This window comes from Hipposideros armiger, unplaced genomic scaffold (assembly GCF_001890085.2).
Source record: "Hipposideros armiger isolate ML-2016 unplaced genomic scaffold, ASM189008v1 scaffold_666, whole genome shotgun sequence".
In the NCBI taxonomy this organism is placed as follows: domain Eukaryota; kingdom Metazoa; phylum Chordata; class Mammalia; order Chiroptera; family Hipposideridae; genus Hipposideros; species Hipposideros armiger.
The window spans coordinates 410133-422798 of record NW_017732016.1 but is presented as its reverse complement, the minus strand read 5'-3'; the positions used below and the strand labels follow the sequence as shown (position 1 = coordinate 422798).

At 48.4% G+C, this 12666-nt stretch overlaps 1 long non-coding RNA gene across 1 annotated transcript; it reads right to left on the bottom strand.

Moving 5' to 3' along the window:
• Window positions 1-3527: 3527 nt before the first annotated feature.
• On the bottom strand, window positions 3528-11973 carry LOC109372838 (uncharacterized). Its single transcript, XR_002122104.1, has 3 exons — window positions 11882-11973; window positions 5184-5394; window positions 3528-3994 (listed from the first exon to the last, which is right to left on the bottom strand). It is a non-coding gene; the product is annotated as an uncharacterized LOC109372838 (long non-coding RNA).
• Between the last annotated feature and the right edge of the window lie 693 nt (window positions 11974-12666).

Here is a 12666-nt window from a genome sequence, read left to right as displayed (position 1 = left end):
AAAGAAAGAAAGAAAGAAAACAGCGTGATTTTGTAAAGTTAAGACGGTAAAACAGGCCTCATTTTCTTACAAAAGCTCTCCTGTGCCCCAGTGACATTGCCAAATTATGTACTTAGTGTGAGCAATTCAGAACTGCCATCCTGGCAGGGCGAAGTAATAAAGGTAGAAGAAGTAAGCTTCTCCTAGTGGATCTTGTCACCAATAGAAGCCATAAGCCACAGAGGAGAGGAAGCCTGCAGTCTGCAGGTGCAGAGGGACAAGTCTAGAAAATGATGCTATCACGTGGATTGAAAGAGAAAGTGAGGTGGATGGTAAGCCTGGGAGATGGTAGACAAGGTAACCCCAGAGATGAAGGAGAAATAGGACAAAGAAACATTTGCTGGAGAAGGACCACAGTTCCGAGTGCCCTTTCATCTTGGACCCTCACTTGAATTAGGTCCCAGTTGAGGTCAGTGCTGCACACCTTTCCCGAGCCCTTTGGGTTCCAGGTGGAGCTCTCCGACCACCACCTTGAATCTGGATTTGGGTTGATCCAAGAAAAAAAAGCCGTTGATTTGGGTATGAGCAGTAGAGACCAGGGCTAGCGGATCCCAGATTCGAATTCCCAGACATTTTCTCAGGTTCCCAGCGCCTGTCTCTGCTTCAGGCCCCACAATGTGGGCCAGCACCACCCCCCATCACCACAACCAAATGGCAGCTATTAATCTCATGGTGTTCACCACTTTGCTACTTGCCAGTTATTTTGCTATAAAAATGACAATATTTATAATATAAATAACAAACTCACTGCTAAAAACAAAAGGCCCTTTACAAATGATTTAGCACATGATTTTTTCCTTATGTTGAATCAAATTTTCTTCCCGGTTCGGAAGTGTTTGCAGCTTAGGTCCAAGGAGGAATCCCAGGCTGGGAGTCAAAAGGCCCAGCTTCTGATCTCAGCCACTCCTTCCTCACTCTGTGACCTTGGGCAGGTAACAACTCCGAGCCACCATGTCTCCATAACAAGTGGATCGGGTAATGCAAGCTCTGTGTCTTTCCTAGGTTTGTGGAGAGAAGCAAAAGAAGTAACGGGGTGGAGACCACGCTGGTCCCTAAATGTACTGATTAGAAGAAACAACGCAGAAGGCATATGATCCTCCCCTGGCCTCTCAGTCACTCAAACTGCTAGTTCCTGCTATGTTTGCTATTACTAGTGTTAGGTGTTGCAGCCAACCTTCTGTCTGAAGGACCACGCTTGGCAAATGCCCAAAATAACATTTTTGGTTAATAAGAGTCAAGTTACTTCCCTCAGCATAAGGTAGGTTATGCTGAAAACATTTAGTGACTTCAAAAACCAAAGGTGTGTCTCTTGCTGGCACTTTAAATGTTCATCAAGGGTGTTGAGGGTCTTGTCCCTGTAACTGGATTCTCAGTCTGGAAGTGACACATTTCGCTTCCATTCAACTGCTTGTTGGCCGGAATTGACCGCACGGCCCTCCCCAATCTCACGGACCCAGGAAGTGCTAACCTGCCGCGGAAATCCTGAGACACGCACACGGCCCTCCAGTGATCCATGCCAACGTGGCACTTTGACTCTTGGTGTGGTGATGGAGTAACAAGCATCTATTGAGCACCTGCTGTATATCGGGAACGGTGCCTCTTCGGGAGGTGCAAAGTCAGACAAATTCTCTGCCCTCGATGGGGCACAGCATTAGAAATACACACTGGATGTTACATGAGCTTCAACAGGCCACTTACGCATCCCGAGGAGAGAGGGATGGATTCCTGGAGAGGTCCTACTGGAACAGTCAGCCATGAGGAAGAAAGGTGTTCCCTGCAGTCAGGACAGCATGAATCACGAAGGTGACAGCCAGCACCAAGGTGTGGGCCCTCCAGGAGAAACTTGGTGCTGGCGCAGCAGCTGTGAGGCACGTCGACAAGATGGGGGACACTGGGTGGATGGGGACCCGGTAAGGGGCAGTGATAGCATCCAGGGATGAGAGAGTAAGGCTTGTTACAGGGCAGGTGAAATAGGGATAGAGGGAGACCTTAAGGTTCTAGAGACTATGAAATGCTGGCCTTCAGCTCCCAGCACCCCCAGAAGCAGCAGAGCAGAGAGGGAGGGGTACCATGCAGCCAGCAGGAGAGACCTGGCCACTGTGTCCTCCCTCTTAGAAGCCAGCCTTCTTAGGTTTAGTGTAACCTCCCCCCCCCGCCACCCCCCCGCCCTGCCCACTTAATGGCTGTGTTAGTGATTTGCCCCCTCTATGCTTTGGTGTCCCCATCTTCAAAATGAGAATCATAATAGACAACTCATATCTATGAGATTAAATGGGTTAATGTGTATGAAGAGTTCAGGACAGGGACTGTGGCATCTGGCCAGGGCTGCAGAGTATGGACCGTGCCTCCCAGTGTCCGAGGGAGGTTCCTGCCTCTCCCAGCCAGGCCTGGCCGGTTCTGCCAGCTGAAATGTCAACATGGGCGGGTCCTGTCTGAAGTCCCTTCGGACAAAGGAGGCTTTGCCCGGGTGTGGGGACGGGGCGAGCTTAGCAGGGTCCCTTTCTGTTTGCCTCGCAGGGGCCTTCCTTTTCTGGCTGGCAGGGTGGGCGGCTCTGAGCAGCAGCCAGCCTCTGCTGAGTCATCCTGCCCCGCCTCTCTGGGCTGGGGTCAGCCCCAGGTTCCTAGAGGAGGAGCCAGCGCCCCTGGAGCTATTTCTGTTGGTGGGGGGAAGGAATAGCATTTTATTTGGGGGATCAAAAAGCCTCCCGAAGAAACAATAGAGGCTTTTATTTTTTTTTTAAATGGGCACGGCGGGCTGTTTGCCAAAGCCCAGCCTGCCAAATCATGCCCCTGGAGGAGGGACTGTTGTCACCGGGCTTTCTGCCATGAATTTGCAGTCCTTGAATGGAGCAGGAAGCAACAGACAAGGAGGACCTGGGTTCCCATCTTATTTTTATCGCTTAAGAGACATGTGCCCTTGGTGGGGCTTTAGAGACTCTGGATTTTACTTCCGCAGCTACACGCGCTGAGTAATAACAATCGCTGGCCTTTTGTGAGCGCTGGGTATGTGCCAGGCTCCCTACAAGCTTTCAAAGCGTCTGTCATTCAGTCCTTACCAACTTCTGACAGAGGTTCTCTTCTTACTTCTCTCTAACCCTGAGGACACTGACTCCTAGAGAGGCTGAGTCACAGGTGTGAAGACACCCAGCGGGAGGTGGTGAAGCAGGCCATCTGATGCCAGGGCCCGCTCTGTCGGCAGGTGCCCCTGGCATGAGGCTGTGGAGACTGGTGAGGTCGTGTGCATCAGCGAGTGGGTGAGAAACTGCCTCAGCCACTATTATCACATTAGTCACTCCTTTAACACAGGTGTGAGTATTTATTCCTTTAAAACAAACAAGCAACAGCAAACACACAACGTAGCAATGCCGTTTTTTAGGCTGGTTTTGGTCCTGAATGAGGCAAGGATTCGTCTTGCTCCTGGGCACACACAGAATGATGACGTGGAAGGTCTGTGGGCAGAGAACACAGGGACAAGGACACACCCAGCCACATACTTGACCCGGTTATATCTGCTTCTGAGCTGGCTTGAGCTGACTTTGTTTTGAAGCAGCTTGACCTTCAGTTTGCATGTCCTTATTCCGTGATTCAGGGCTTGAGTGTGTAGGCTGTGGAAATTGCACGGATTCCAGACAGGCTTACCGCATTTAAAATGCCACTGACAGGTGGGTGACATTGAAATTTTAGCCCCACGTGGGTCAAAGAGCCTACTCCTTAGCGAGCAAAAACTTTCCTAAACCAACTCAGAACCAGGTTGTTTTGCTTGCTCGCACATGGCCTGATAACACCAGGGCTCCTTGGCGTTGCTTTGCAAGAGTTTCCAAGAAGGCAGATTCACTCCTCTTCCAGTTCCCCCTCCCAGCTCCCCAGAACTAGTCCAGCTGCTGAAGCCACAAGCACATTCTTCACTTGTTCACCGTCAACATCAAATTACCAGGCAAGTAGGTTCTGACCAGGCCTGTCAATACACAAAGTTAATTAAAAAAAAAAAAAAAAGGTAAGTGACCTAGTTTCCTGCAGCATGTGTCATTTTGGGGTTTTCCCTTCCCCTACACAGAGAGCACTGGACACACTGAGGAGGAGGATGTCAGCTCGCTCTGCAAGCGACAGGGAGATGGATTGGCAGGATCTGCTGCTTGGAGCTTGGGATCTGACTGCCATTTGGGCTCCTGTCGGAGTTACTGTTGGGACAATTAATCTTCAATTTATGGCTGCGCCTTCTTGGGGGCTGAGTTTTCTTGTTCTGTTTTGTTCGGCATGGCATTCAAGATTCCTTTACAGAATTCCGTGTTGGGGAAGGAAATGTTATGTGAATTATGTCCTTGTGAAGTCACCATCTGGCCAACATTCATCTTGCTTCATGAAATACCAAGGATATATCCGTCGGCACAGATGCTGAGCCAAATCATGGCGCACGAGTGACCGCAGTCATAAACCAACACTCTATCGAGTGTAATTAACGCACCTGGTGCCCACTTCGGAGTCCCCATCCTGCCCTGGCACAGTAGTTAGCTTTTCTTTTCATACATGGGGTTTGCTTTTGTTTTCTTTCCTTTTGAGGGCGGAGACAGAGGTTTGCAGCCTGAATCAGCCCCAGCAACTTCGGCAATAATTAAGTCACCTTCATGGGTCTGGTAAAATGGGACTGCTTGTGTGTGCTCAAGAGGCTACGTCACATGCAAATAATGCAACACTGAGCAGCTTCCCGTGGCTTGAAGAGGCCATTGTCCTGGGCACCTGGAATCCACCCACTGTTGGCGTTCACTGGCTTTGGGAGGCCAGGACCAGCCACTGGTCTCCCAGTGGTTTTGTGCTAGACGGAATAAGTGAGGGATCCCAAGCTTGGAAAAATAAAAGATACACAAAGCAACCCACCATGACTTCCCCATGAGCAGAATTTCACAGCCTCCTTCCTCTCTTCCTGTACCAGTCCTGCCTGGTAGGGTTTTAAAGTGGTGATGGGCTGGGAGGGACACATCCTGTTCTGAGGAATGGAAATGCTAGGAAGCCATGAATACTCAAAGAGAGGACAGAGGCCAGCGAGGAGTCACACGTGGGACATGGGGGAGCAGAGTTTGCAGAAGGCCTAATGGTTGATAGTGACTGCAGGTCGTGATGGGATGGGGATGTCCACAGGCCCCTCCTACCTCAAGAGCCTTGATGGTGTTGGGGTGCAGGAGGCAAGGAGGGTCTTGATCCTGGGTTCAGGGACCTGGAGGAACCCTGAACTGGGTTTCTTCACAGTGTTCCCTCTCTGCACATAGGGAAGGAACGGTCCTCTCACAGTGACCTTGCTGTGGGTGGTACAGCCTGGGGCAGATGGCAACTTCAAGCTTATCCTCCCGTGTCATGTCACTTCTGCATGGAAATAGAAAAATTGCAGGCAGCAATTAAGGGTTTCAAAAGCCCTTGAGTGTCATTAGGGGCTTGTCACTGCCGTTCTCTGAGCTCCACGATGAATGGCTCCCAATTGTCTCCTATCAAATTAAAGCCCCTTATCATAGGCTGGAGTATCCTCTGCTAATTGACTTCTGCTTACCTAACTCATCTTTTATTTTGAGGCACCTTGTCCTATCGCATAAGCACCGTCTCCAAAGCCTTCTAATTGCCAGCTCTCTTTAAAATCAATTCCATTCAACAGATGTGCTTTGGATTTCTACTCCTGAGCCAGGCCCCAATAGACAGGGAGGCAGTTAGGTAAACGAATCCAACGCCATAGGCATCACGATATAGGAAGCATTTCGTAGTGTCAAACAGAAGAGGTGATAATTTGAATTTCAGTTCAAACTCAGGAGCTGAATCATCTCGAGACAAGTTACTTAAACTCTCCAACCCTCAGTTCAGGAAACTCGGGAGTAGGGAAGAGTGGGGATAGTAATGCAGAGTTGCTCTAGGAATTGAAAAGGAGATTTTTATCTGTCTATTGACTTATCTCTATATATCACACACACACACACACACACACACACACACACACACACACACACACACACAACCCTCCAGAGCCCATTGTTATTTTAACTGCAATTCAGATGGAGCGCGAGGGAGGAGGAGTTATCTATGCCTATAGAAATCTTCCAAAGGCTTCAAGAAGAGGAAAGACACAGCTCACATCTCTCCTCTTCCAGTAGACATGAGGGCAAAGGGCAGTTCTAGGGTCCGAAGTACATTTACAAAATCAGCGAGGCAGGGAACAGACAGGCATGCTCCAGGAACGGCACGTACACCAGGTGCCCTGGCTTCCAGGGGGTCTGGGGTGGGGCAGCGTGTAGAAGATGGTCCTAGAGACAAAGCTGGTAGCGAGGTCAACCCCAGCCAATGCCCAGGCCCCTCATCTGGCAGGCTGCTGCCAGAATGTGCCTCCCCCATCTTTTCCATATCGTGTGATTCCTTCTCTCCTTCTCCATACAACTCAGACTCAGTATTTCCATGCTGACTTATCTGCTTCCAAGTCCTGTACAGCCCAGCACTGCTCTGGGCTGGTCAAACATCATCTGTTACAGACAAGGTGTCTGGCTTGTAAAGTCCTCTAGGAGGGGAACCTCACAGAGGACTGCCTTTATAACCACATTTCAGCAGCACTTTGCATACAGAGGCAGTTTCGTAGACGCTGTTGCTTCACAGGTAGGCTCTTAATTAGCAGATGGGGTGTAGGGCTGCGAAGAACAGGCTCAGTGATGGGACAGCAGAGCCCAGATAGAGATCTGACACCCTTTTTCCGGTGACCTCAGATGAGTCATCAGCCCCTTTGATCCTAACTTTTTGTATCACCAGTACAAGGGCCACCTGTTTCTGAGAAGGTTGTGAGAAGTAGGGAGGAGGCCCAGGGACTTTGGGAGGAACCAAAAGCAGATCTTTATTTCCCTGGCCGAGGCTGGGAAAGAGCCTGTTAGGTTCCATGGGCTTGTTTGTCCCACGGGCTTGGAGTCCCTGAAGCTGCACACCTCCCCTCTCCTTCTCCAGCAAAAAAAGTCCCAGCTGGGCTTTCTTTCAGCAGCCATGGTGTGTTGATGTCACACTTTGGACCCTTTTGTCAGGAGGTAGTGTGTGCAGTGGTAACTAATACAGCTTTGGTGGTGACCGTCCCAGAACCCTGGGAGGCGGGAGCCTGGGTTCAGACGGCTTGACACTTGCTTCAGTGTCAGTAAGTGACTGCTCTGGGGTTGAAATGGAAAATTTTATGACACCAAGTTCGTGCTCTTTTTACTGTCTGACCTAGTGAAGATGTCCGTTGTGTAAAAACACATAGAATCAAGAGCCCCAGGGAAATGAAGTATGAAGACTGGATCTTGCAAGTGTCAAACTTGAAAACGGTGGGGAGGGGCCATGACAGCAAACGGGGAGAGGAGTGGTGACCCTTTGGTATGGGGAGAGGGAAAGGCGCAGTTTAGAATGTAGAGTTGGAGGTCTAGCATTAAAATCTAGGCCACCAGAGAGAGGAAAGAGAGGGAACTGGGCAGAGGGCGTGGACGAGGTTCAAGGTGATGAAGGATCAGTCATCGCTCAGGGAGAGCTTGGGGAACGGCCACTGAGTGCACGTGAAGAATTATATGGACACCAACTCTGCACAAAGTGAAACAGGGCTCCTGACTTTAAGAAGAAGGTGCTGTCTCCCTAACTATGCTTACTGTGTATGAAAGGGCATCTGGGCATCATCAGTCTGATTGCAGAAAAAAGCCCTTGATGGTCACACACACACACACAGAGTCTTGCTGGGCTACAAAGCGTGTCTTCACTTTCTCATGTTTACCTGTTCTTCTATGCAAAATCGACCTGGAAGGGCTGCTAGGTGTCTTACCCTGTCTTGCAAACCCCCCTGTTCTCCACCTCCACAGCCCCTTGTCTTTGCAACCCTGAGGGACTGCCTTGGGACCCTAACGTTCTCTGTCTGCTTTCTTTCTCCAGCCTGGAGCAATGATGTTAGATCCTCCAAGTTTCAGATCCTTCAGATTCTTCACAGAGGAGTCTCCACCACACAGACAGGTATCTCCTTTGTTAATATCCCCACTTTCACTGAATAACTTCACTGTGCTATTATGCCAAGAGAATCCCATCCAATGACTTGGTTATGTTAAAGATCTCTCTTATGGATTGCAAAGTTCTGTTCCCCCCAAACATATGTGGAAGCCCTAACCCTCCATGTGATGGTATTCGGAGATGGGGCTTTTAGGGTTAGAAGAAGTCATTAAGAGTGGGGGTCCCATGATACACTTAGAGCTCTTATAAGAAGAGGAAGCATTAAACCAGAACTTCCTCTCTTTGCCATGTGAGGACAGAGTGAGAAGGCAGCTGTCTGTAAGCCAGGAAGAGAGCCCTCACCAGGAACTGAATCTGCTCATACCTTGATCTTGAACTTCCACCTCTCCCCACCCCCAGAACTGTGAGAAATAAACGTCTGTTGTTTGAGCCACCAGTTTATGGTATTTTGTCACAGCAGTCCAAGATTATAAGACAATCTCGTCCCCTCAAAATGTGAGGGGAGAAGGAAGAAAGGAGTTGAAAGGTAAAGGACAATCCAGAAATGCTAATTCTTGAGAAGGGCATTGGATGGGAAGACGTGCGACCACTTCTTCCATGAAGCCCTCCTTGACCTCTTCAGCTTGAGTTGACACTGACCACACACACAAGCTCAGCTGTCACCTCTGCCATGTTGAATGGCACTGACTTGTGTGCCTATATCCCTCGCAGTTGACTCTGAGCTCTTTACCACTGGGCCTTGCCTTATTTGTTTTGTGTTCTGTGCACACTGCTGGCACCTAAGAGGACCCCCAAAAGTGCCCGCTGCGTTGAACGTATAGCATGAGGCACTATAGGATAAGTCTTACAGGAATGTCACTTGAGGACATAGATGTCTCAGATCCAGCACAGCATAGCAGTTAAGAGTGCAGTTCCTGTGTCAGAAGGCTTAGAGTAGGATCCACCCTTCCCCACTTAGCTGCCTGACCCTGCCTGGGCAAGTTCCTGGGTCTTGTTAAGTCTAAGTTTCTAAGACTATAAAATAGAGGTACTAAGGATCCTTACTTCCTGAGGCTGCGTGTATCAGCTGAAATTACCCATGTAAATAGTACTGGGCCCATGGTAAATGCTCAATAAATCTCAGCTGTTATTATTTTCCAAGGAGGCAGAGGGGAGGGAGATTGCTTTGTGTGATGAGCAGGGACATGGAGGGTGAGGGTCGATATGCTGCGAACTGGGTATGGGCTAGCACCTGCCACGTGTTTGCTTATCTCATTCTCAGCCCAAGTATGAAAAGAAGGGATTATTATCTCTGTGGTAAAGATGAACAGACTGAGGCTCAGGGAAATTCTGCAAACCTCCTCAAGGTCACACAGCTAATAAATCACAGAGCTTGGGCTTAAACTCTAGCTTACTTGACCTCAGAGCAAGACATTATAGGCATAGGTAAAGTCTCAGGAGCAGAAAAGCCCAAGGTCATCCAGACTCTGGCTCCAAGAGAAGGTGCCTGTGAAGGCAGGAGCACGAATGAGGGGAAGAAAAGGCCAGCGGGCCCTGGGGCGTTCTCCAACGCCAGGCCGAGGAGATACGATTGTTCCCATAAATGTTACAATGCCATTTCAGGGGCGGGTATATGGAAGAAAGCTGATGAAAGGGGTGGAAAGGACTCTAGATTGTACTCTAGTCCTTGTCATTTATAGTTGAAGATCTCAGCTGTGTTATATCCACGGGAACAGTCGAGATAAAGAGAGGCTTGGTGCTGGCCGCTGTCCCTCTGTGTTCTGGAAATGCTCAGCCTTTGCTTGTATCCACTGCTGCTGTTTGCTGGATTTCCAACTCAAATTTCAGTGTCTGGATGCTCGGCAAACAGCAGCCAGACCTGGCTGGGAGGGAAATGACGCCCATGAGAATACTGTTAAAGAAGCTACTGCTTCCTCTGAGAGCAGCCTAAGCTGAAGAAGGCTGCTGGGCAAGGGGACTCCTGTCCTAAGAAGTTGTGTGTGTCCCGGGATTCAAAGCAAGGCTCCCAGCGTCTCAGCCACTCAGTAATTCAACCTTGTCTCACCTCTCAGAACTTCAGCTCCCACTGAGAAAACTGAAAGACCACAGTGCCATCTTCTCTAACTGTTCTGAGGTATCAAGCGAGCAAAGTATAAAACATGCAAAATCACGTGTTTGTAAAAAGACCCAAACCATTCTCCAAGCATTCGATTTGCCAGCTTGGTAACTTTCTTCCTCCTACTCCCACCCCAAAGTAGACTCGATTAAATTCAATACTTAAGTTTAATACCAGAAACATGCATAGGGCGCCATAGTAGGCAGTGGGTATGCAGACATGAGTGAGAAAAGCCTGTCCCTAAGTATCTCCCTCATTAGCAGAGGAACTCTGGACATGAGCAAACCCGTTGCTGAGCAGCCTGGATGTCATCAGATGCCTCCCGCATTGCTTCCATTGGCCAGCTTCCTGACCTTTGTTTTTTCATTTAACCTTTAAAACGATCTTGTCTCAGAGTTTTCAAAACCAACGTTCATCAAGAGAAATGTGCCCAAGGCCCCCCAGCTACTAAGTGGCACAGCCAGAATTCTGTGGTGGCCCCAAACTTAGAAACCTTTCTTCTGCCAGCTGGCCTTACAATGAGCAAACATCACTGCTCTCACATTTGCCTCCCATTCCCCATCCACATGGCAGCTTTACTCCTGGCCCCAGTCGTTTCTTACAGAGGTGAATTAAATAACCAGCAAACCCAGGCCTCCCTTGCTACTTGTCAATCCATCTTCCCCATGGTCACCAGGGTGAACCTTCTCGAACACAGATATAATTGTGTCACCACTGTTTAACCCTCTATCGGGCACAACTGATCTCACAGATCCATTGCACACAAATTTTCAAGTATGAAATATGTCTTTACTGTTCTAAGTCACAGACCCGACTGGTGATAGGTTACGGTAGATGGGGAAGATACAGAAGCGATGAGTCACGATACTTAAGTTAACTGTTAGATATTTGAAAATTTGTGTGCAATGAATCTGTGAGATCAGTTGCGCCCAACGGAGGGTTAAAACTCTAAATTGCTTCTTTTGTCCATGAGATAAGGTAGAAATTCCTTGACATGTCATGTAAAGCCCTTTCTGATATTCCCTTTGCAACCCCCTTTTAATGGCCTCCTGCACACTCTAGCCAAGCAAACAGGACCACAGATATGGCCCCACCCATCAAGTCTTTCTTGAGTTCTTATGTTGGAATTCCATTCTTCTGTTCATCTGTCTAAGAAGACCCTACTGCGCCTCAGAATTGAAGGTGTCCTCTTACAGGAAGCTTGTCCGAGCCACCGTATGCCCAGTTAACCAACCCACTCCTGGTACTGTCGACTGTAATTGCTACTTCTATTATGAGGAAGTTGATCTGATGAACAATGATGCCCAGAAATGAGGCGAGACAGGGGAGGAGCATTTATCTCTCTGTGGTCTTGGGGAACATGTCACGGAAGAGGTGGTAACAGAGCTGGATTTTGAAGGAAGAAGTGACTGCATTTAGCTCACCATGCCCTGAACTCTCAGCTGTCACCAAGGAGAATGTCAATATTGAGGCCTGTCAAATAGGAAGAAGGCAAAGCTCCTTAAATAAACCATGGACAGTGGTGTCTTTGATTCCCCAGGTTGTGCTACTAGCTGGTGGCCAGTCTGGCAATGAGCCAGGTGTCCCTCAGCACTTGGCCATTTTAAGAGACTTAGCACAAGTGGCCAGTGTGGGTGAATTTGATATTTACTGAGACTCTTCCCCTCTAGAAATATCAAGTTCCAGCCATCAGGGAGGGCACTGTGGACTGTGGATGTTATCATTTTACTGACTGGGGACATCTTTTGTTGCCATTAGAAAATAAACACCAACCTTCCAACTCTGCCTTGATCGGTCCTGGGATGCTCATAAAACGGCATCACCTGGGGTGTTTTTCTCTGGGCATCCAGAAGCAGCTTCCTTGAGACCTGACTTGGCCAGTTGGAGGGCAAAGAAAACAAAGAAGCAGTGACCATATCATAATCATCATCACCACACTATATCCTCTAAGGACCTATAGAGATAAGACGACTGAGAACCATCTCCTATTTGGTCCTATCTAACTTCCAGCATGCCAAGTAAGGACTTCCTTGTTCCCAGGAAGACAATTCTCTATTCCCACAGTTCATATTTTAGTGCTCTTGCAACCCATCTTTTGTTTTGTTTTGTTTTGTTTTCACTTTTTAAAATGTCCACCACATCCCTTCTACTCCAACCCCTTAATCTTAGTCCAAATGAGCACTTGCGCTGTTGTTTTTCATGTATTTTGAATACGAATAAGTTGTAATTGTATCTTCTTCCCCTAAACACATCTTTTTAAGACTTACATTTTTGTTAAGGTCAACCCCCTATTCTCTCCTTTTATTTACAGTGCTTCTGCTCCTTTTAGAATGTGTGTCATACTAGCAGGCTTATTAATTCCCTGCTGCTGAGGGTGGATTAGGCCATCTGTCACGGATCCTCACCTGATGATGACAATATTAACAACTACCTCTTATGATGGCCTGGGTACTAGTCCAGCGCTGGGCTTGACTCCTGACCTGAGTTCATTCATTGTTACAATGACCTCGGCCTTTGGTGTTACTCTTGTTCCCAATTTACAGGTTTGGCAATGAGGT